At 37.7% G+C, this 6,944-nt stretch overlaps 1 pseudogene; it reads left to right on the forward strand.

Annotated features, from left to right (window-relative positions):
* The first annotated feature begins 3,404 nt into the window (after positions 1-3,404).
* On the forward strand, positions 3,405-6,190 carry LOC109152137 (annotated as a pseudogene).
* The last annotated feature ends 754 nt before the right edge of the window (positions 6,191-6,944 follow it).

The following is a 6,944-nucleotide window of genomic DNA, read 5'->3' on the forward strand; positions in this document are numbered from 1 at the left end:
TGTTATTTAATTTTATTTTATATACACTATAGTTTCATTAAAACACAACTACATGATCATTTTGATATAATTACAGCTTCATTGTACAATATACACTCAAATATGTGAAATGTTATTCAGTTTCAGTTTATATACACTGCAGTTTCATTTCACTATAACTACAGTATCATTTTGATATAACTGCAGTGTCGGTTTGGATATACTGTAGTGTCAGTTGGTATTTAATACACCAAACAAGCGGACTCCGTTAACTCTAACGGCGGCCGTTTCTTTACTTAAAGAAACGGCGTCGTTTTTTACCGCGGTGCATGTGCACCGCGGTCTATAATATAACGACTGCTGCAAATGTGCGTGTGGACTATACATAAAGCCTTCCTCTGCCAAGCCCGCAAATTATGCTGTGGACTCGTGTCCACAATGCATTGTGGACACGAGTCCAAAACGACGTCATTTTCAGAGAAAACACGGCGTTTTAGTTAAAAACAAATTTGATTTTTGTCTCGCCATTAATGGGGTTAACGGCGTTATTCGTTTGTGGCATTATGAATATACAGTTATGGAATTATGAATGTACAGTTATGAAATTATGAACACAGAGCTCTGACATTATGAACTTATAATTATGAACATATAGTGATAAAATTATGAGCATAGAGCTCTAAAATTGTGAACATAAAGCTTCAAAAATTATGAATTTACAGTTATTGAATTATGAATGTACAGTTATGCAATTATGAACACAGAACTCTGACATTATGAACTTACAATTATGAACATATAGTAATAAAATTATGAACATATGCTCCTATAACAAAGTGGTCTGAAATTTAAAAAAAAAATAAATAAAAAATGGTAAAAGATAATTATGCCACTAACGACACTGTTACCGTGTCCACAATGCATGCTGGACACGGGTCCATAGCACAACAATTGTGCCAAGCCTGCTATATGTTGTCACTTTCATAACGACAAAACATTTAAAAACTATTTGATCCATTCAAAACATCTTCGCAAATCCATTTGATCTTCCTATAAATACCCACTTCACAACCTAAATGTTCTCAAACAAACACACAAACAAAGACGAAGAATGGGTCTTACACAATTTAACAAAGTGACCTTTGCTGCTATCCTCTTTTGCTTCATCCTCATTGCATCATATGGTGGGTATTCAATCTCTAAATCTTTTTTCATACTTTTTAATCAACCAAATGGTCATCTATGAGCGAGCTAGAATGTTTAACCTCCTTGTGGCCCTTCGCCGACTAGGATCAAAAGACGTTATTTACCCCAACACACCATCGGGTAGTGGTGCTGAATTTTCCTCGTCACTCAAAATAATTAATAAAATGAATGTGAGTGTCGTGGTTAGTCATGATTGATGTTGTTGCGGAATAATATAAATGCAGAAACTCATATAGTTGAAGCACAACACCATAAGGGTGGCGGTAGCGGTGGCAGATGTGTTACACACAAGTCTTGGAATGGAGATTGCCCAAGGCAATGTGGCAAGTGGTGTCATAGCAAGGGTGGCTACAAGTGGTTTTGTCAGCATCAGACATGTTACTGTTACCATGATCATAAGTGTTAACAAGAAATATTTGTATGATGCACTATTTTCATGCAACAAAAATAATGCATCACACAAATCTCAATCTATAATATATATATAATATGAAATAAAAGTTGCTACTAATGACTCTAGTCATTTTGTCACAGCAACAAATGTTGTCCCAATAAATGGGGTGTAGTGTATTTTAATTAATGTGTGTTGTATACTTGTATGTTGAATATATTACGTGTGTGTGGAGTGTTTGAGTATTTTTATTAGTATTTGTAAAGTTGAATGTTGTTTTGGTACATAGGACATCATACTTTCTGAACTTTGTCATACTTAATTTAGAAAAAAAAAAAAAAGATAAATATTATTACAAAATGTGAACACCTAATTAGGGAGGTCACGGTTGGAAATTATCAATTTTCCGACCATCTAAAAGATTGGTCGCAAAAAGTGATTTTTTTAAAATTTTCCGTCAAAAAGTTGCGGTGATCGGAAAGTGGTCGGAAATTCCAACCACGTTTTATATAATGGTCGGAAATTTTTTCAGCTTGTTTAAATTTTTAAATTAGTCCTTTGTTTCCGACCACACGTTGTGGTCGGAAATTACTCTCTATTGCTAATCTGCTATAGAGATTAGAGACTTAGAAAAACAAAAAAAAAATAAAATAAAATAAAAAGATAGGTTAAAAAAAACCAAGTCGTCTTGCTCAGACCCCGTTGCCGCCGCACCTACTACTCACTCTACAACAAATTGAATTTTTAGCAACATATAATTAGCTTAACCGTCGCCGCTAATTTAAGTGTTTAAAAAAATTTCGACCCCAAAGGCCAAAACCCTCGCAAGTTACAACCCTCCGCCACTCTGCCATTCTCCAAGTCAATCTCTAACACTCCATTTCTTCCATCACCTTATTTAGATTGTGATTTCTCCGTCACAAAAAACAAAAGTTAGAAGATTGAATCCCTAAAAATCTAAAATCCCTTGCTGCTCGCCTGTGATTTCCAGTTCCGCTCTCCGCCTCCGCTAGTTAGTTCGTTGCACTGCGACTGGCCCTAAAAATCTAAAATCATTCTTCAGGTATATTGTTTCCTTTTTACTTCAGCTTATCTAGTTGATGAATGGTGTATCCTTTTTAGATTGCTTTAAGCTTCTATTCCCAGAACTATTATTAATTCAAGTGATTGCAATATTTTGTAATTAGTCCAGATCATTACTACGTATCCTATATATGTTTTCTGGCAAAAAATTAGTAGTGTGGCATGCATAATATAGTTTTTTTTTTTTTTTTTTTTTTTTTTTTTTTTAAAGGAATTCTTTGTGTGTAAAGCATGCTTGAGAAGTGTCAAATTTCTCTTTATATTTTGCAGAATATTAAGATGGCTAGAAGATGAGGAAGAGCACCTGAAAGCAACTTCCCTTCCCAGAATTGAGTTTCTAATACTTGACTGGTTTTTACAGTGACTGGTTTAAGAGCGGAGAAATGGAAAATGTTATATTTTCTGTAACCCCTTATAGGTGAGACTTGAGAGAGATCACTTCAATATGGCAGACAAATGAGCTGAGGCGATATAAACCTACCCCAGTTGATGAAGCCCAGGCTGGTAATCTAATGGAAGTTTGAATATTCTGTGAGTTTTACACTTTGTGTCTATATATTCAAATAACCAATATATTTAATTTTCTAGGCTTAAATATTGTTGAGCACACACTTTGGAAAGCTATACCGCATTATCTACGACGTGTTAGCAATGCTCTGAAGAAGGTTTCTTTTCAGTTCATAGTTTGGATATTGTGATTGAAATTTTAAGGTATTGTATGATATGCCCTTTTAACATTTCATGGATGGGCGGTGACCGATATGGAAATCCAAATGTCAAATCCAAGGTAATTTCCGAAATGTAATGCTGCAGTTCTTCTATGAAATCAACCCTCGAAGAAGAGTTTTTTTTTATCTGAAAGGTCGGAAGGGCGCCCTTTTTGTCTTCCATGCACTGTGTCAACCTTTTACATTTCTTTTTTCAGGTTACAAAAGACGTCTCTCTTTTGTCCAGATGGATGGCAGTTGATCTCTGTGTACGAGAAGTTGATAGTTTGAGATTTGAGCTTTCCATGAATTAATGTAGTGATGAGTTATCAAGATTGGCACATGAAATCTTGGAAAAAGTTTGTTTTGTGAATCCTTTTCTAGTTAAACATTGCTTTGAGTTTGTTGATAGAATTGTAACTTAAATCTCTGTTAGAAAATGAACTGGAGGATCATAATGAAAATTGGAATCAGCATTCGAGTTGGAATCAGTCGAAGCATCAAGGCCATCACGGTCCACATTTTCCTTCACATCTCCCTACTGGTGCCGATCTACCCTCTTGTACAGGTGAGCTTTAGGTAATCTACTCGTCTTTAACTTAAAAGTTGTTTTTTGCTGACTTGAAACATATTCACTGGTTGTGCATCGCTCCATTCTAGAATGCAACGACGTTGAATCTCACTATCCTTGGTTGGATGTTCCTGGTACAGAATTCAAGCCATTGAATCGCCAGGTGAAGCTCTTTGTGTATCGTATTTCGTTACATTGCTGTTTGTGTTGCACGTAATTCTTCTGTATTTGCAAGTAATTTACATCATATCTCTTACAGGATGGCCAAGCTACTTCAAAATTTACTCCTTTTGCTCCTGATTCACCGAGAAGTATCCCGAGAGCAAATGCAAATGGCATTGCCTCTGCTGTGAGTCCACGCGCCAGTGCTCAAAGGAAATTCTTTTCTGAATCTCAAATAGGAATGAGCAACTTCCAGAAGCTGCTAGAACCAAGCTCGTCTCAGAGTCCAAGGATAGCCCTTTACTGGATTGTACTTGGGGACGCAAAAGACAAGGTAGCCCCATCTCCATTTTTCTTTTCGAAATACAAATTAAAAGTTGAGTCATGCCACTGGTGCCAAATTGCTTTATCTTGATTTGGTCTATTATGCTATTCCATTGCATACCTAGATATGGGTACTTACAGCGACTGGGATGAAGAGCGTAAAGTCGTAAACTGGAATTTTCTGACTAACGAACTAAAAGAAGGGAAGAGGCCTTTAGTGCTTTAACCATAGAGGTAAGATCATGTACTGTTACATTTCAATGCTATTATTTTTTTCAGTACCGTCTTGTTTACTTTTCAAATCTGAACATTCTATTTCTCGCTTGTTTGTTGTTTTATTTACTTCTAAAGGTTGAATCCGATGTTAATGAAGTCTTGGACACCTTTAGAGTTGCAGCTGAACTAGGGAGCGACTGGCTCGGAGCTTATGTTATCTCCATGGCCTCAAATGTATGATTTATTCTTCTGATTGTAGTCATCAAATTTTTTTCCTCGAGCTCCTAATGTTTACATTGATCGACTCATTTACAGGCTAGTGATGTCCTTGCTGTGGAGCTCTTACAAAAGGACGCACGCTTGGCTGTTGCTGGGGAACTCGGGAAACCATGCCCTGGTGGAACGTATGATCAAATCTCATCTTTCTGTAGTTGCAATGTCATTACACCTGATGGATTTAATTCACCCGGGGTAGCCCGAATTATTAAACCCAGATAAGAATACGTACGAAATAAATAATATGACGCGGAGATATCCTAAGGTCGCGGGGACCGTGGGTCGCAGGGACCGAATATTGTATTAATTATCGCTAATAAGCTATTACAAGGCTTGATTAGGACAATAATGCTAGAAGATATTAATTCAGGAATAAGTGTGTTGTGTCCCTGTTTAGGACAAGAGGGAGGCTTTTTATATCAGCTCAAACCCCCCAACCGCACCCCTAGAATCGGGGTTAGTTGGATCGGTCCGCGTTGACCGCGCCCCCTCCGGGACCGGGTCCAAGGCGGACCGACTCGGCATGGCCGAGCTGGGCACGTGCCGAGCTCGGCCTAGCCGAGTCCACCATGGACCGGCCTGGCAAGGGCCGAGTCCATGGTGATGGGCTCGGGTGTACCGAGCCCATTCGTGGCCGGACTCGGCCCAAGGCTGAGATGCCTTGGGCCGACTCGGCCACGGCCCACTTGACTGGGCTGAGACTTCTCGGGTCCGTCTCTCCGGGTTGGTTCAATCTGGGTCCAATATATCCATCAACACCATTTCTTTTCACCTAATACCTCTAGCTTGACTATAAACAAAACAAAGATTTATAATCTGTTCCAGCTGTGTCGTAGTGTAATCTTCCAATTGTAATGTTTGAAACAGACTGCGGGTGGTTCCACTGTTTGAAACTGTGAAGGACTTGAGAGGAGCTGGTTCGCTGATCAGGAAATTGCTCTCGATTGATTGGTACCGGGAGCACATCATAACGAACCATAATGGGGATCAAGAGGTAAGTAACATAATCGTTGAACCTTGACACACTATATGTAGGATTTTATAGTTGAATTGCTTACCTCGGACTTGGTTGCATAGGTAATGGGTTGGCTACTCCGATTCTGGGAAAGATGTTGGCTGTTTCGTTTCAAGAAGACGTAGCTGCTTGTAATGAATCCAATTGTAGCTCTTCTTTTCATTCATAATTTATGTGCTTGTTTAATTTGCAGCTGTTACTAACATCGACACCAGCGACATCCACGCCTTCATGCCAATGAAATGTGTATATGTTTTTCAGTAAATGTCTGACCTATATATATATATATATATATATATATATATATATATATATATATATAGTCATTTCACAGGGATTCTCTGTAGTGAAAAGATTTTTTTTACTACCTGCCTCCAGTTTTCCGACCACCAGTGGTCAGAAAATCCGCATACCAATTATTTTGCTGGACTTTTTTCCCGATGACTTTAGAAAAGTGATTGTTATTTTTGACCACTTTCTCTAGTGGTCGGAAATAATGATAAGGTTTTTTTTCGGATACTCAATTTGGTCGAAAAAGTGGTCGGAAGGGTGTTTTCGACCTAATTAAAGCTATTTCCGATCACATTCGGGTGGTCGGAAATTAACAGATTTCTAGCAGTGGGTCATCAATCTTAACTCAAAATTGATAAACTAGCTCAATAAATTTTGGACAAGTTACATGGAGTGAGTTACAAATGTTAAAACATTATTTGTAAAACTAAACAAAGTACTGTACTACTACAATTTTCCCTACATTATAAGTTTTGGTTTCATGGAGATCGGAGATGGATAGATATCCGAGGATATATCGATCTATGTACGGAATGTCAATTTTAGTCGAAATCTGATGAGTTGACCCGATAAAATCGAAAATATTAGAGTTAGAGTCGAAAAAATTTAGCTCAATAAAGATTCACCTCGATAAGCTTGGTACCTTAACGAGTTAAGGCTATTCTTTATTTCACAAGTAATCCTTTATATAATAAAGCTATATGGTTTGGGAAATAATTAATG

This window comes from Ipomoea nil, unplaced genomic scaffold (assembly GCF_001879475.1).
Source record: "Ipomoea nil cultivar Tokyo-kokei standard unplaced genomic scaffold, Asagao_1.1 scaffold2387, whole genome shotgun sequence".
Lineage (NCBI taxonomy): Eukaryota > Viridiplantae > Streptophyta > Magnoliopsida > Solanales > Convolvulaceae > Ipomoea > Ipomoea nil.